This window comes from Anabrus simplex, chromosome 2 (genome assembly GCF_040414725.1).
Source record: "Anabrus simplex isolate iqAnaSimp1 chromosome 2, ASM4041472v1, whole genome shotgun sequence".
In the NCBI taxonomy this organism is placed as follows: Eukaryota; Metazoa; Arthropoda; class Insecta; order Orthoptera; family Tettigoniidae; genus Anabrus; species Anabrus simplex.
The window spans coordinates 959,530,760-959,548,602 of NC_090266.1; positions in this window are offsets into that span (position 1 = coordinate 959,530,760).

Below are 17,843 nucleotides of genomic sequence, written 5' to 3' on the forward strand. Positions count from 1 at the left end.
ACAGTTGTACCCACCATCACACACCAGAAATTAAGTCATGCTCCAAGGTGAGACTGCAAAATTTACACCGTACGGTGGTCCATGAATTAAATCTCAACGCTTCCTCTGGTTATCCCGATTGTATTTTGTTTCGGAGTTCTTCACATTAATCCCATACATTTATGAAATAATGCCTTATTTTATGTTCCTGGACACGTATGCCAAGTTCTAGATATGAAGAAACACACGTGTAGATTCTAGGATAGACTAGAGTATCAAACTGGCTATAAGACATTTTGCACATTCAGCCGCGCAGTCGGTAATATTGAATATAGGTGGTTCTGTTTCATTCAATTTATTTTATTATATAAAAATTCAAAACTGTCTTTTCACGCTAAATTTAATGCAAACTTGTTTTCATATAAATAATTGTGGTAAAGGAATGAAACATGCAAAATGGATTTATCTCAACGATGGCATTTTTTTAAACATACTGGAAAACTGGAACAAAGTGTTAGTAAAAGTTAGTTTCCCTCTTGTACCTCATAAATGCTTTAAAATAGTCCAATTAAGCATATGAATATGATTGATATGATTGATCGATAGTATTATCTCCTAGTGTAATTGTTCAACATCTCGGGTCAACCTATATTGTAAGTATGTTCATTTCTTAAAGCAGAAATGTACCGCAGAGGATTAGTATTTTTCTAGAGACGGGAGAAAGAACAGCAGTCCCATTATATTTTATTCTGACTTTATTGCAATTTTAATTTCTCAGTTCAGACAGTTGCTATCTTTGATGTTAAGTGCAGATACCAGGTAAATCAGTTGCGACTATATTTTTTGAACTGCTAGAAATGTAATGTATTCTTTTTTTAAATTTGCTTTCTTTTCTTACATGTTGCTTTACGTCGCACCCACACAGATAGGTCTTATGGAGATGATGGGGGAGGAAAGGGCTAGGATCGCGAAGGAAGTGACCGTAGCCTTAAAGTACAGCCCCAGCTTTTTAGTGGTATGAATGTAGGAAACAACGGAAAACCGCCTTGCGGGCTCCCGACGGTGAGGTTCGAAACCACCATCTCCCGAATGCAATCTTAAAATTGAACGTCCCTTATGAGGGATGTATTTGTGGTTGAACGCTCTGAATTGCATGATAATTGGTAGGAAAGCTCAAATATGGTCATTGAAAACGGCTGTAAGTTTCGTTTCCCGCGTAGAATTTCCCATCTGTACTTCTAGTAGGCTACAATCGTCGCAGGCGGCATAACAAAGATTTGTTAGTAGACGATGCAAATTGGCCACGCTGCTAAGCGGTGTTGTGACTTTACTTGGATTACTGGGGTGTAACAAACTAACGTGGAGGATATAAACTAGAGGTGCTCACGCTGGGCATTCCGTCCCGCGGGCGTTCAGCACTACAAGCGTGCGGGCAGGCAGGCGATGAGCGTATGCTATTCAGCCAGTGACGTGGCTACGTTACAGGCCATGAAGGTTGGGCGAAGTTCTCCCAGTCCCTCTTGATCACTGCGGCGGTACTCGAGTTCGAAATGGAGGCAGAAAATAATAAGAGAAAGAGGGCAGAAATCCACGACATTTTGCAATTTACATTATAAGAAATAAGTTATTTATGTTCATTGTAATTTGTGTATTTTGACCGGATACAATAATGAGTTAGGCATACAACCTCAAATATTTTTTATAATCTACGTAAGGAATGACATTTTTCACTATTATATTTTAAGAGGTGCTTTGGAAACATTTCTATTATAATACGGAGTTAAGGTGGATAAGCTATGGCTTGTGGTTGTCTGGGTTTAAATTATCTGATAAAATCACCAACAAAAGAATCGTGCTTACCGGGAATAAAATCCGTTAGGTTATTTATTTAAAGGTATACTGTATATCTATTTAGTAAATGCTTTTAAATTATTGTTTTACTTTCATCTTGAGTAGTAAATACCTATGTACTAACTCATGAACTCCTTCGCCATTTAGAGGCTAGCTATTATCATCAGAGCCTGATGTTTTAAATATTATTTTCAGAAATTCAGTGAACATGGAAAATCACACAACACTACAACACTGTGTAAAATCAACAAGTAAATTTGTTGAATTATGTAATTATATTACATTTTGCTTGATGATAACAGGAATTTCACTTTTGTTGCAAATGGAAATACTGCCATTTCCATCCAAGGAATTGTAGATCGTAGCTTGTACGTTTTTGACCCTGTCTGTGTCTGTGCCTTTGTACGTTGAAACACAAAAATTACAAACTGTCAGTTTTCATTGAACGAATAAATATCAGAGAATAAAACTGACTCTTTATATCGAGCACAGTGTAAATCAAACAGGAATATCTTGAAAAGGACAGTTTTTTTTGCGATTATAGCTTTTCATTTTAAATATTGTACGCCATTCAACATTTCGCTGAGTAGTAGAGCAGAGCTTCCTAGTCACAATCAAAATCACTGCTCCCTTCCCTGCAAAGTGTGTTCGCTCTCTCGCTTCACTGTGACGTATGCTTGCTACGTAAGCTGCCCGTATTTACGACAGGCCAGCCCAGCCGCGCTGGGCTAGCCTCAACGGGCGTCCAGCTGAGCACCTCTGATACAAACAAGCAGTTTAAGATCCAGGTTTCGGTGCTGCCTGCGTGGAGAGTCAAAATACGCTTGACCCGGCACACAGATACTTGAAAGTAACACGAACAACTGCCATCATCACAACCTTGTTCGACTATGCCGTGGGTACCTTCCCAAGTTTCATCTAAAAACGGTTTGGTACTTATAATATCTCAAATAATTTAGTCGGTTACAATCTCCACGCTATTATTTGGGCAAAATCCATAATAACATGTCTCTTATTAAATGTGTGGAAGTGAAACCAATATTTCTCTAATAATTGCCGCAAAATGCTAACTTTGTAGAGAAATTCATATACTTCCTGCAGTTAAATCAGAATTAGTGACACAGGCGGTGACTGAGCCTTCCCATAAAGTGCATGCTTAACGTCCGTATAACTATTTGCTGCTTCCAGAACTTCCTTCAATTACATCGTCTTTCGTATCACAATATCTTTGCACCCCTACACCTACATAGTTTTCAGCACTATCATTATTATCAGCAAGGTTGTCAACGTCGCTAAAGTAACTAAATATAATTTAGCATTATCTCACGTTCTCCACACCTTAATAAATCGTGGTGGAATGAAACGCACATAGAACACCGAAATCGACTAACAGACTTCGCACTGCAAACTACTGCTGAAGAGCTGATGTAACGGAGTAATGATGCGTGGACTTGTTAGAAGGTCCACTGTTCAAGGCTGATACTTTAATAGAGTAGATCATAGGAGATTACTGACGAAAATGAGGGTTACTGGACTAGAAAAAGTGTGGTTGATTGGTACGCCTCTGCCGCGTAGTGGTTAGCGTGATTAGCTGCCACCCCCGGAGGACCAGGTTCGATTCTCGGCTCTGCCACGAAATTTGAAAAGTGATACGAGGGCTGGAGCAGGGCCCACTCAGACTCGGGAGGCCAACTGAGTAGAGGTGGGTACGATTCCCACCTCAGCCATCCTCGAAGTGGTTTTCCGTGGTTTACCACTTCTCCTCCAGGCAAATGCCGGGATGGTACCTAACTTAAGGCCAAGGCAGCTGCCTTCCCTCTTCTTTTCTATCCCTTCCAATCTTCCCATACCTACAAGGCCCCTGTTCAGGTAGCAGATGAAGACGCCCGGGCGATTTACTGGTCCTCCTTCCAGGTTGTATCCCCCTATCTAAAGTCTCTCAAGCTCCAGGACACTGCCTTTGAGACGGTAGAGGTGGGTTCCCTCGCTGAGTCCGCAGGGAAAACCAACCCTGGAGGGTAAACAAATTAAGAAGGAAAGAAAGAAAAGAGTGGGTGAATGGGTGGCTGAATTTCTAGAAAGTAGAACTCAGAGACTTATAGTAGGTGAAGTGTTATTTGATCTTATAATGATGAAGAGGGGGTCCCACAAGGCAGTATTATTGGACCTTTATGTTTTCTTATATACACTGACTGACAGAGCAAATGCAACACCAAGAAGGAGTGGTTCGAAAGGGATGAAAGTTGGGGAAAAAACAGAGACGGCACGGACGAATAATTGATGTTTATTTCAAACCGATATGCAGGTTACACAATGCGCACGGCATCGACTCAGTAGGATGTAGGACCACCGCGAGCGGCGATGCACGCAGAAACACGTCAAGGTACAGAGTCAATAAGAGTGCGGATGGTGTCCTGAGGGATGGTTCTCCATTCTCTGACAACCATTTGCCACAGTTGGTCGTCCGTACGAGGCTGGGGCAGAGTTTGCAAACGGCGTCCAATGAGATCCCACACGTGTTCGATTGGTGAGAGATCCGGAGAGTACGCTGGCCACGGAAGCATCTGTACTCCTCGTAGAGCCTGTTGGGAGATGCGAGGAGTGTGTGGGCGGGCATTATCCTGCTGAAACAGAGCATTGGGCAGCCCCTGAAGGTAGGGGAGTGCCTCCGGCCGCAGCACATGCTGCACGTAGCGGTGGGCATTTAACGTGCCTTGAATACGCACTAGAGGTGACGTGGAATCATACGCAATAGCGCCCCAAACCATGATGCCGCGTTGTCTAGCGGTAGGGCGCTCCACAGTTACCGCCGGATTTGACCTTTCTCCACGCCGACGCCACACTCGTCTGCTGTGACTATCACTGACAGAACAGAAGCGTGACTCATCGGAGAACACGACGTTCCGCCATTCCCTCATCCAAGTCGCTCTAGCCCGGCACCATGCCAGGCGTGCACGTCTATGCTGTGGAGTCAATGTTAGTCTTCTGAGCGGACGCCGGGAGTGCAGGCCTCCTTCAACCAATCGACGGGAAATTGTTCTGGTCGATATTGGAACAGCCAGGGTGTCTTGCACATGCTGAAGAATGGCGGTTGACGTGGCGTGCGGGGCTGCCACCGCTTGGCGGCGGATGCGCCGATCCTCGCGTGCTGACGTCACTCGGGCTGCGCCTGGACCCCTCGCACGTGCCACATGTCCCTGCGCCAACCATCTTCGCCACAGGCGCTGCACCGTGGACACATCCCTATGGGTATCGGCTGCGATTTGACGAAGCGACCAACCTTCCCTTCTCAGCCCGATCACCATACCCCTCGTAAAGTCGTCTGTCTGCTGGAAATGCCTCCGTTGACGGCGGCCTGGCATTCTTAGCTATACACGTGTCCTGTGGCACACGACAACACGTTCTACAATGACTGTCGGCTGAGAAATCACGGTACGAAGTGGGCCATTCGCCAACGCCGTGTCCCATTTATCGTTCGCTACGTGCGCAGCACAGCGGCGCATTTCACATCATGAGCATACCTCAGTGACGTCAGTCTACCCTGCAATTGGCATACAGTTCTGACCACTCCTTCTTGGTGTTGCATTTGCTCTGTCAATCAGTGTATATAGGGTGGTTCACCAGCCCTTATTTTTTCCGAATGTAGGTAACCCAACTAACGCGTATATCACAGTCATCCGAAAGACATTAGTATCTGTTCCTTTATGGCCTTAGTACAACGATACCGTTCATATAATGCTCACGAATATGGTAGAAATCAACAATAGCAGGGTTATTTTGATTGTTTAAACTATTATGCATGTGTAAAACGATCAGAGCTGCGAATAACAATATCTTACGTTTGGATAGGAAGTGTCTCTAAGGACTACAACGTGCTAGCTACGCACGACGGCTCGCGGTAGCTAAGGTGGCAAAATCACGCAACAATGCAATTGCATCAGCCATGCTGTGTGGCAGTAGGCTCGATTCACAGGCTGGTACACTTTTTCTTTCGATTAACGCCGTTTACAGTGACTGTAATATGGCCACATATCCTGTTCCAAAGAGTGAACTTGCATTTGGTACCGAAAAGGACCATTTTTATCCGATGTTACGTAGCCAGGTTGGAATACGATATGATGGTCTGTAGGTAGGAAGTAGGGTAACCTGCATATTCAATGTAGCAAGTATCGTCGCCGTAAGACCTATCTGTGTCGGCGCGACGTAAAGCCCCTATCAAAAAAAAAAAAAAAATTGTAGCAAGTGTTCGAAATGTTGACCGCCTTGGTTCATGCAGATTTCAGCGAGACGTTTTAAACACATTCTTGCACGTTGTAACATGTCAGGTGTAACAGCTTGGCATGCCTCGGTGATCAGTTGCCGAAGTTGACCAGGATCTTCAGGTTCCTGTGCATACAGCACTTGCTTTAGGTGATCCCACAGGAAGAAGTCAAGTGGCGTTAAATCGGGTTATATGGCAGGCCATTAACGGGTTCGCCCATTCATAACCACTTATTTGGATATGAAGCATGAAGATGGTTTCGGACGATTACTGATCCATGAGGTGGAGCCCCGTCCTGTTGAAACCACATTCGTAATCGCTTGAGCAGCGGCACGTTATCGAGCAACAGTGTGAGTTCATTTTGAAGAAAATGAAGGTAGCGTGCTCCCGTTAGATGTCTGCTAAAGAAATATGGTCCGATGAGATAGTCACTCAAGGTCCCACACCAGACAGTTACTCCCCACTGCATTTGAAATAGGCCCTGTCTTACCTAATGGGAATTCTCCGCGCTCCAATAGTGCATATTGTGCCGATTCACAGCGCCATTGTTGTGAAATCGTGATCCGCCTGAAAACAGGACTCTTGACAAAAGGCTGCAATTTTGGTCTCACTGCGTAATGCCAATTGACAAAATGTTCCTCTAGCATCGAAATCACGTCCGTGGATCTGCTGGTGTAACTGTAGATGGTATGGGTGAAATTTATTGTTATGTAGCATACGCTCGGCTGATGACCGGCTGATGTTATTCTCTTGTGCAAGTGACCGAGTACTAATATTAGGGTTATTATGGACAAAGTCCAAAATAGCCTCTTCATTTGGACCAGACGTTATAGGAGCATCTCTAACGGATATTACTCCTCCAAGCGTCCCAGTTGACCGCAATCTTCGTACAGGATTTCGGAAAGTATTGGTAGTCGGTAGTCTTCTCTCAGGAAAACGATCGTGATAGAGACGTGAATGGACTGCGTTCTGCCTTGTTTCCCCATAAATGAGAAACATATAAACGTACCCGTCAGCGGGCGAGTTGGTCGTTCGGCTAGGGGCGCGTAGCTGTGAACTCGCATCCGGGAGAGAGTGTGTTTGAACCCCACTGTCGGCAGCCCTGAATATATTTTCCGTGGTTTTCCATTTTCACACGAGCAAATGCTGGGGATGTACCTTAATTATGGCCACGGCCGTTTCCTTTCCATTCCTAGGCCTTTCCTCTCCCATCGTCGCCATAAGACATCTGTGTCGGTGCGACGTTAAGCAAATAGTAAAATAAAAACATACTCGTCAGTGGAATACATCGTGAGCCAATGAATACGTGCTGTGATGTGAAAATAACAAAGACATAGGTAGGTGGTTTGAAAAGTTCTCGGAATGTACTAGAATTATCTTACCTCGGTGGAACTGCTTTTATTTTTCAATATAGTTTCCCTGTAGACTAATGCATTTGGTCCAGCGATGTTCCAATGCCTTGATCCCATCTCGAAAATGAGATTCCTCCAGGCCTGCAAAATACCTCTCCAATTCGGCTGTCAGTTCTTCCCTTGTAGAAAATCTCCGTCCACTGAGGAAAATTTTCAGCTTGGGGAATAGATGAAAGTCTGAAGGTGCCAAATCAGGTGAAAAAGGTGGCTGTGGCAACATTTCGTACCCCAGTTCATGAAGTTTTGCCACTTGTGTGCGGCGGAGCGTTGTCCTGATGAAAGTTGGCATTTTTACTTGCCAAACCAGGCCTTGTTTCGCGTATCTTTTCCTGTAGTTGGTCTAGCAGGTTTGCATAGTTTTGTTTCGTAATTGTTTGGCCAGTAGGAATATAATCTATCAGCAGAATGCCTTTTGCATCCCAGAAAACTGAGGCCATGAACTTTCCGGCCGAACGCACTGCCTTTGCTTTCTTTGGTGGTGGTAAATCAGCATGTTTCCACTGCTTTGACTGCTGTTTTGTCTCAGAGGTATAGTAGTGGACCCAAGTTTCATCTGTAGTCACAAACCGGCGCAAAAAATCTTGTTGGTTGCACAGAAAACGGGCCAGACTTTGTTCGGACATTTCCAATCTGGTGCGTTTATTGTCCAGTGTCAAGAGCCGCGGCACCCATCTTGCGAATAATTTTTTCATACCCAATTCTTCGGTTAAAATATAATATACCCGTTCATAAGACATCCCTACAGCTTCAGCAATCTCCCGCACTTTCAGTCGACGATCCTCCATGACCATTTTATGCACTTTTGCGATAAATTCTGGGGTCGTAACACTTTTTGGCCGTCCACTACGCGGATCATCATCCAAGCTCTCCCGACCAAATTTAAACTCGCTGGTCCACTTGGCAACAGTTGAAAATGAAGGAGCAGAGTCCCCTAGTGTGTTCTGAAAGTCGGCATGAATTTCCTTTGCTTTCATACCTTTCTTTACAAAGTATATAATCACTGCTCGAATCTCAGTTTTTTCCATTGTCACAAATCACTACGCGGGAACAACAACAATGAGTCGTCACTACCACAGTCCTGCAGCTAGAGCACTGACGCGCCACGTGTTCACTCACAAAGGATGTGTGATTATTGCGCGGGAACCTCGTTGCTCTAGCACTGACATCTAGTGGTGATTCCGAGAACTTTTAAAACCGTCGGTAAGGTTGGAATCGAACCACTCTATTACCGGTATTCAGATACCTTGTGTCAGCGGCCCTTAACCGACTAGCCACAAAATCAGCATGCAAAACGCTCGCTAAAGAATTACTACCTAAGTGTAGACGTTCCACATCGAAAGTGATGTTTTACAGCGTTCATTTAACTTCTTCACGCTACAGAACACCTAAGTGTAGACGTTCCACATCGAAAGTGATGTTTTACAGCGTTCATTTAACTTCTTCACGCTACAGAACACGTGGCATAACCTATTAATTCGATCGTAATACGGGTACCTGTTTTATTTCAAAGCGCCATAAATCACATGTTTACAGAATGGTCCTGAGTAATTGGCGTGGAATGGTGTATAGTAGTTTTTCCTTAGTTAGGTCCATGGATCAATTTACAGTAATGACACACAGGTAGCGAAGATCCTTATCAACCATAACGAGGAATTTCAAGTTATCTGGTCTTCTTCTTCACCTGTTTATCCTCCAGGGTCGGTTTTTCCCTCGGACTCAGTGAGGGATCCAACCTCTACCGCCTCAAGGACAGTGTCCTGGAGTTTCAGACTCTGGGTCGGGCGATACGACCAGTACCTCGCCCAGAAGTCCTTATCTGCTATGCTGAACAGGGGCCTTGTAGGGGGGATGGAAGATTGGAAGGGATAGACAAGGAAGACGCCGTTAGTGCCCTCGTACCACTTTTCAAATTTCGTGGCAGAGCCGGGAAACCAACCCGGGCCTCTGGGGGTGGCAGCTAATCACACTAACCACTACACCACAGAGGAATACTATTTGGTGTTCATAAAAGTAAATTATAAGGACGTCTAGGTTATATGCGTTATTTGGATTTCCTATGTCCAAAAAAGTAAGGGGCTTGTAAACCACCCGTTATATATATAAATTATATGAATAAAGAACTGGAATCACAGATAAGGATATTTGCGGATGATGTTATACTCTACAGAGTAGTAAATGAGTTGCAGGATTGTGGGCGACTGCAGGAGGACGTAAAGAATGTCGTGAGTTGAACAGCGGAAAATGGTATGGTGGTAAATGGGATGAAAAGTCAAGGTGTAAGTTTCAACAAGAGGAAACGTCCTCTCACAGTTTTAGTTTTAATTACTATGTTAATAGGTTGGTAGTACCTAGTGGACCGAACTCGATAGCTGCAGTCGCTTAAGTGTGGCCTGTATCCAGTATTCGGGAGATAGTGGGTTCCAGCCCAACTGTCGACAGCCCTGAAGATGGTTTTCCGAGGTTTCCCATTTTCACACCAGGCAAATGCTGGGGCTGCTTCCTTCCTACTCCTAGCCCTTTCCTGTCCTATCGTTACCATAAGACCTATCTGCGTCGCTGCGACGTAAAACAACTTGTGAAAAAGGTACCTAGTGGGGATCACTGTAGGTGTTAACATATGGTATGATCTTCATTACGGTAATCATATTAGTAAGGTTGCTAAGAAAGGTTACAGATCTCTTCACTTGGTTATGAGGGTATTTAGGGGTTTTAGTAATGATGTAAAACCGCCTCTGTGGTGTAGTGGTTAGTGTGATTAGCTGCCACCCCCGAGGCCCGGGTATGATTCTCGGGTCTGCCATGAATTTGAAAAGTGGTACGAGGGATGGAACGGGGTCCACTCAGCCTCGGGAGGTCAACTGAGTAGAGGTGGGTTCATTCCCACCTTAACCATCCTCGAAGTGGTTTTCCGTGGTTTACCACTTCTCTTCCTGGCAAACGCCGGAATGGTGCCTAACTTAGGGCTACGGCCGCATCCTTCCCTCTTCCTTGTCTATCCCTTCCAATCTTCCCATCCTCCGCAAGGACCCTGTTCTGCATAGCAGGTGAGGCCGCCTGGGCGAGGTACTGGTCATCCTCCCCAGTTGTATCCAGACCCAGAATCTGAAGCTCCAGGACACTGCCCTTGAAGCGGTAGAGGTGAAATCCTTCGCTGAGCCCGAGGGAAAAACCGATCCTGGAGTGTAAACAGATAAAGAAGAAGAAGTAAAGATGTAAAGGATAGGGCTTATAAGTCTCTGGTAAGACACCAATTATAGTATGGTTCCAGTGTATGACACTCATACCAGGGCTGCTCGATACGAGATCCAAAGGAAAGCAGCACGATTTGTTCTAGGTGATTTCCGACAAAGGAGTAGTGGTATGAACATTTTGAGAAATTTGAGGGGGGAAGACTTGGGAATAAGGAGACGAGATACTCGACTCTGTGGTACGTTTCGAGCTGTCAGTGGAGAGATGGCGTCGAATGACATTAGTAGACGATTAAGAATGTGTTTTTAAAAGTAGGAAATATCATTATGAAGATAAAATTGTAATTCAAGTGGACAAATTGGGGCAAATATTGGCCTCATTGTCAACAGTGATGCTATATCAAAAGCTTTTAGCATGGTAATGTATTTAGTGCGGCGATAACGGTCGCGGTTAGTACCAGTATACCATGATGTTCAGCTGCCGGACTGAGTGGCTCAGACGGTTGAAGCGCTTGTCATCTGACACCAGCGTGGCAGGTTCGATCCTGGCTCAGTCAGGTGGTATTTCAAGGTGCTCCAATACGTCAGCCTCGTTTCGGTAGATTTACTGGCACGTAAAAAAAACTCCTCCGAGACTAAATTCCGGCACCTCGGCGTCTCCAAAAATAAGTATTTAGTGGGACGGAAAGAAAATAACATTCTCATTATTGACATTCGGTGACAACATTGAAAATGGCAGGGAAACGCCCTAGAGGACGTAATTATATTATCAACCAAAGTGTAACACATAAAAAGCTGGTTACTTCCCTAGTGCACACTCAAGTGTTGATATGTACGAGAGATCCCTCCGTAGATCTCCAGTCAGTATCAAAATGAAGATCGAGCTTTTCAAAGAAGTGCTCGACTCACAATGCAGTAGAACAGTGAAAAAATTGGCAATAGCCACATCATTGCACATACCATTATCACCGTTGCGATCAAATGTTACTAACCAACTACCCGACATTACTCATTTCATTAAATATTAATTCTACACAGGAAACAAACCTTTAGCCATTTTTAGCGACCGTATTTCAACTTTCCTACACATTTTCATGGTGTTCGGAGCGTTCAAACACAAATACTTCCCTCGTCAATTGTATCTTAGGAGACATCTTACAGCAATGTCATGTACACATTGCATGATAATGATTTCGTGTGGCCTCCGAAAATGCCTGGTGCAGATCATTCAAGTTGACCCCGATCAGGCAACCTGCGCGTCTGTGAGGATGGGACCCTACTTCTGATGAATTTTAATTTTGAAGATGGCACATACAGCCATCCTGCGAGCCATTGTATTAACCAATGAACGTTAAAATCTCCGACCCGGCCGGATATCGGACCTTGTACCCACTAGACCAAACGTCAAAGCGTTTAGCCATGGAGCCGGACACATTGCTTTATATAGGATTCCCCTTAAATTGTAAAAAAACCGTAGAAGAGGCAGTATGTGACGCCATCCTAAAAATACTGTACAATTTTTACCAGGCGGCCCGACAGCGCTGTACTTTATAGTAGGTGTCTCGCATGCACTAATGATGAATGGGATGTCTATCAACTTATTTTCACAGGGGTATTACTGCAGCAGGTTAGTTACGTCAGGATCCATTGTTGCTCACGTCCATAGGTTTAACCTTAAAGTACCCTACAGGTCTTCCCCTGCGAACCATGTGACCTTGCCGCGGTAGGGAGGCTTGCGTGTCCCAATGAAGCAGATAGCCGAGCCGCAGGTGCAACCATATCGGATGGGTATCTGTTGAGAGACCAGACTAAGGAATGGTTCATCGAAAAAGGGGGTAGCAGCCTTTCGGTAGTTGCAAGGACGGCAGTCTAGATGATTGACTGACATGGCCTTGTAATAATACTCAACATGGCTTAGCTGAATTGATACTGCTACACGGCTGAAAGCAACGGGAAACTACAGCCGTAACTACCTCCGGAGGACATGCAGCTCTCCCTGTATGAATTATGTACTGATGATGGCTTCCTCCCGGGTAAAATATTCCGGAGGTAAACTAGTCCCCCATTCGGATCTCCGGGATGGGACTACACGAGAGGGGGCGATCATCAGGAAGATGGATACTGACATTCTGCGAGTCGGAGCGTGGAATGTTAGAAGTTTGAATCGTTGTGGTAGGTTAGAGAATCTGAAAAGGGAGATGGATAGACTAAAGTTAAATGTAGTTGGTGTAAGTGAAGTACGTTGGCAGGAAGAACAAGATTTTTGGTCAGGCGACTACCGAATTATCAACACAAAACCAAACAGGGGAAATGCAGGAGTTGGTTCAATAATGAATAAGAAAATAGAGCAGCGGGTAAGCTACTACGGCCAGCATAGTGAAGGAATTATTGTCGTCAAGATAGACACCAAACCAATGCCCACCAAAATAGTGCAGGTCTATATGCCTACTAGTTCAGCGGATGATGAGGAAATCGAAAGAATATATGAAGAGATAGAAGATTTAATACAATATGCAAAAGGCGACGAGAATCTAATTGTGATGGGAGACTGGAATGCAGTGGTAGGCCAAGGAAGAGAAGGTAATAGAGTACAAGAATTTGGATTGGGACAAAGGAACGAAAGAGGAAGTCGGCTGGTTGAATTTTGCACTGATCATGATTTAGTCCTTGCCCATACTTGATTCAAACACCACAAACGACGGCTGTATACGTGGACGAGACCTGGAGACACTAAAAGGTATCAAATAGACTTAATTGTGATTAGGCAGAGATTCAGAAACCAGGTGTTGGATTGCAAAACTTTCCCAGGAGCAGACGTGGACTCTGACCACAACTTGTTGGTCATGAAATGCCATCTGAAGTTGAAGAAATTGAAAAAAGGAAAGAGTGCAAAAAGATGGGATCTAGAAAAGTTGAAGGAAAAGAGTGTGAGGGATTGTTTCAAGGAACATGTTGCACAAGGGCTAAATGAAGAGGCTGAAGGAAACACAATAGAGGAAGAGTGGATAGTCATGAAAAATGAAGTCAGTAGGACTCCTGAATAAATGTTAGGAAGGAAGAAAAGATCAACTGAGAATCAGTGGATAACTCAGGAGATGCTAGACCTGATTGATGAACGACGAAAATACAAAAATGCTAGAAATGAAGAGGACAGAAAAGAATACAGGCGAATAAAGAATCAAGTGGATAGAAACTGCAAGGTAGCTAAGGAAGAATGGCTGAAGGAGAAGTGCAAGCATGTCGAAGGTTGTATGGTCCTGGGAAAGGTAGATGCTGCATACAGGAAAATCAAGGAAACCTTTGAATAAAGGAAATCTAGTTGTATGAATATTAAGAGCTCAGATGGAAAGCCACTTCTAGGGAAAGAAGACAAAGCAGAAAGAGGGCAGGAGCATATTCAACAGACGTATCAAGGTAAAGAGGTAGATAATTTGGTTCTGGAACATGAAGAGGCTGTTGATGCTGATGAAATGGGAGACCCAATTTTGAGGTTGGAGTTTGACAGAGCTGTGAGTGACCTAAATAGGAATAAGGCACCTGGAATTGATGACATTCCCTCTGAATTACTGCCTTAGGAGAAACCAGCATGGCAAGGTTATTCCATTTAGTGTGTAAGATGTATGAGACAGGAGAAATCCCATCCGATTTTAGGCAGAATGTTGTTATACCTATTCGCAAGAAAGCCGGTGCAGACAGGTGTGAAAACTACCGCACCATTAGTTTAATATTTCATGGCTGCAAAATTGTAACACGTATTATTTACAGAAGAATGGAAAAACAAGTTGAAGCTGAGTTGGGAGAAGATCAATTTGGCTTCAGAAGAAATGTAGGAACACGTAAAGCAATCCTGACTTTACATCTGATCTTAGAGGATCGAATCAAGAAGGACAAGCCCACGTTCATGGCATTCGTAGATCTAGAAATGGCATTCGGTAATGTTGATTGGACCAAGCTATTTAAGATTCTGAAGATGATTGGGATCAGATACCGAGAACGAAGAATTATCTACAGTCTGTATAAAAATCAGTCTGCAGTGATAAGAATCGAGGGCTTTGAAAAAGAAGTAGCAAGCCAGAAAGGAGTGAGGCAAGGCTGCAGTTTGTCGTCCCTCCTTTTCACTGTGTACATAGAACAGGCAATAAAGGAAATCAAGGAGAAATTTGGAAAAGGAATCACAGTCCAAGGAGAGGAAATCAAAACCTTGAGATTTGCCGATGATATTGTTACTTTATCTGAGACTGCAGAAGATCTCGAGAAGTTGCTGAATGGTATGGATGAAGTCTTGGGTAAGGAATACAAGATGAAAATAAATAAGTCCAAAACAAAAGTAATGGTGTGCAGTCGAACGAAGGCAGGTGATGCAGGAAATATTAGATTAGGAAATGAAGTCTTAAAGGACGTAGATGAATATTGTTACTTGATAGTAAAATAACTAACGATGGTAGAAGTATGGATGACATAAAATACAAGACTAGTACAAGCAAGGAAGAGCTTTCTTAAGAAAAGAAATTTGCTCACTTCAAACATTGATATAGGAATTAGAAAGATGTTTTTGAAGTCTTTCGTGTGGAGTGTGGCATTGTATGGAAGTGAAACATGGACGATAACTAGCTCAGAAAGAAAGAGAATAGAAGCTTTTGAAATGTGGTGTTACAGAAGAATGCTGAAGGTGAGATGGATAGATCGAATCACGAATGAAGAGATACTGAATCGAATTGGTGAGAGGAGATCGATTTGGCTAAATTTGACGAGAAGGAGAGATAGAATGATAGGACACATCTTAAGACACCCAGGACTTGTTCATTTAGTTTTTGAAGGAAGTGTAGGTGGTAAGAACGGTAGGGATAGACCAAGGTATGAATATGACAAGCAGATTATAGTAGATGTAGGATGCAATAGTTACGTATAAATGAAACGGTTAGCAAGGATAGGGTGGTATGGAGGGCTGCATCAAACCAGTCTGTGGACTTATGACTCAAACAACAACAACACCCTACAGGTGATCCCCGGGTGGTGCTAAGCGAGCAACAGCGAAGAGGCGACCAGACATATTTCTCTCCTGGTCAAGATACAACATTAATGAACATGGCTTCACTATCCGAATGTCCTTTTCAGGACCAAACTACTAATACTTCTACTACTACTATTAGGAGATTGGGACCTACTGTCCGTATTTGCCAACTTAATATGGAAGGCATTAGCCGATCCAAGCGTGAAGCGCTGTCTAAACTGCTACTTTCTTATGAAGTTGACTTAGTAGTTATCCAAGAAACTCATGCTGCAGATGATCAGCCGTTGAGAACAAGAGGAAAGATTCCAGGATATGATCTTCTGGGAGCTACCTATCGTCAAGCGTATGGTAATGCCACCTACGTACGCTCCACCGTAGATAATGCCTACCTTGCCTTTTCCAGTACAAGCGGGGATATTCACACTGTTGTTACTCGAATAGGTGACACTGTAGTCTCAAATATCTATAAGCCACCCAATGTCAAGTGGCCTAGTCAAGATTTATATGTGCATCCACACCCAGCTGTCTATGTAGGAGACTTCAACAGCCATCATCAGGAGTGGAATTATAGAACCAACGACGACAATGGAGAGACGCTAATGGGCTGGGTTGAAATTAATGACTTTTTCCATGTTTTGACGCCAAGGATCGAGGTACATTTAGATCTGCAGCATGGAGATTAGAGTATTGCCCTGACCTATGCTTTGTGTCTAGAAACAAAGACGATAAATCCTTACCAATCATCCGGAAAATGCTCACAGACTTTCCTCATAGCCAGCACCGACCAGTCCTCTATGAGCTTGGAATCCATATTCCTCTAGTTTCAACTACCCCACGACCACGCTGGAACTTCAGTAAAGCTAACTGGTCTGCCTTTACAGAGGACCTTGACATTGTTTTGCGAAAGATACCGCCAACAAGCACAGGATATGAGAGATTCGTGGAGCTGTGATATCTACAGCAAAAAGGCACATCCTTAGGGGCTTTCGTAGAGAGTATATCCCTGGATGGAGTGAGGAAACAGGTAATCTTTATCAACTATACATTGATAGTGGTAATCACGAAATCGCAGATCAACTTTTACATAGCTTAGATTCTGCAAGAAGACAAAAGTGGATTTCAAAAGTTGAATCTCTTGACTTTACAAAATCCAGTCGTGAAGCTTGGTCCCTTCTCAGGAAGCTGGGGGACGGAAAACCCATTACACGAATGAATTCAGAAATTCACCCAAACAAAATTGCATCTCATATAGTCACGACATCCAAACGTAGCATGGATAAAGTATTCACGAAACGAATAAAGGAGAATCTGAAAATCCTGAAGGACAGTGTCCCAGATATATCGGAGTACTCCAGACCTTTTGCTGAGAATGAGATAACTATTGCAATTGCAGATATCAAGCCAGGCAAATCACCGGGTGTGGATGGTATTCACCCAGAATTTATCACTCATTGTGGGGATAGAGCTAGAGTATGGTTGTCCACCTTCTTCACGAACATCCTACAGAGTGGGCAATTGCCAAAGCTATTCAAACAAACAAACATCATAGCCATCTTGAAGAAAGGCAAAGCCAGCGATAAACCAGAGAGCTATAGACCTGTTGCCCTGCTTAGTGTGACATATAAATTATTAGAAATGGTCCTCCTCAATAGAATTGGCCCAGAGATCCTCAAGAAAATCCCAGTAGAGTAGGCATGATTCAGACCGAACAGAAGCACAACAGACCAAATAATGTCTCTTACAACTTACATAGAAGCAGGCTATCAGAGAAAGCTTAAGACATCAGTGGCTTTTATTGATCTGACAGCAGCCTATGATACAGTCTGCATTGACGGCCTACTCTTCAAGTTTCTGAAAGTGATACCATGTAAGACGACTGCCCGGCTCTTGAATAATATGCTAAGCCAAAGACTCCTCAAAGTACATATGGGTAATACTGTGAGCACCAAAAGATCATTAAATAATGGACTTCCACAGGGTTCTGTTCTTGCTCCAATCTTATTTAGCCTATATATCTCAGACATGCCTGCCACATTTTCAAGAAAATTTGGATATGCCGATGATTGGGCTATTGCTACCAGAGATACAACATTCGAGAAATCCGAGATGACCTTAACGGGTGACACAAAATTGTTGGTACA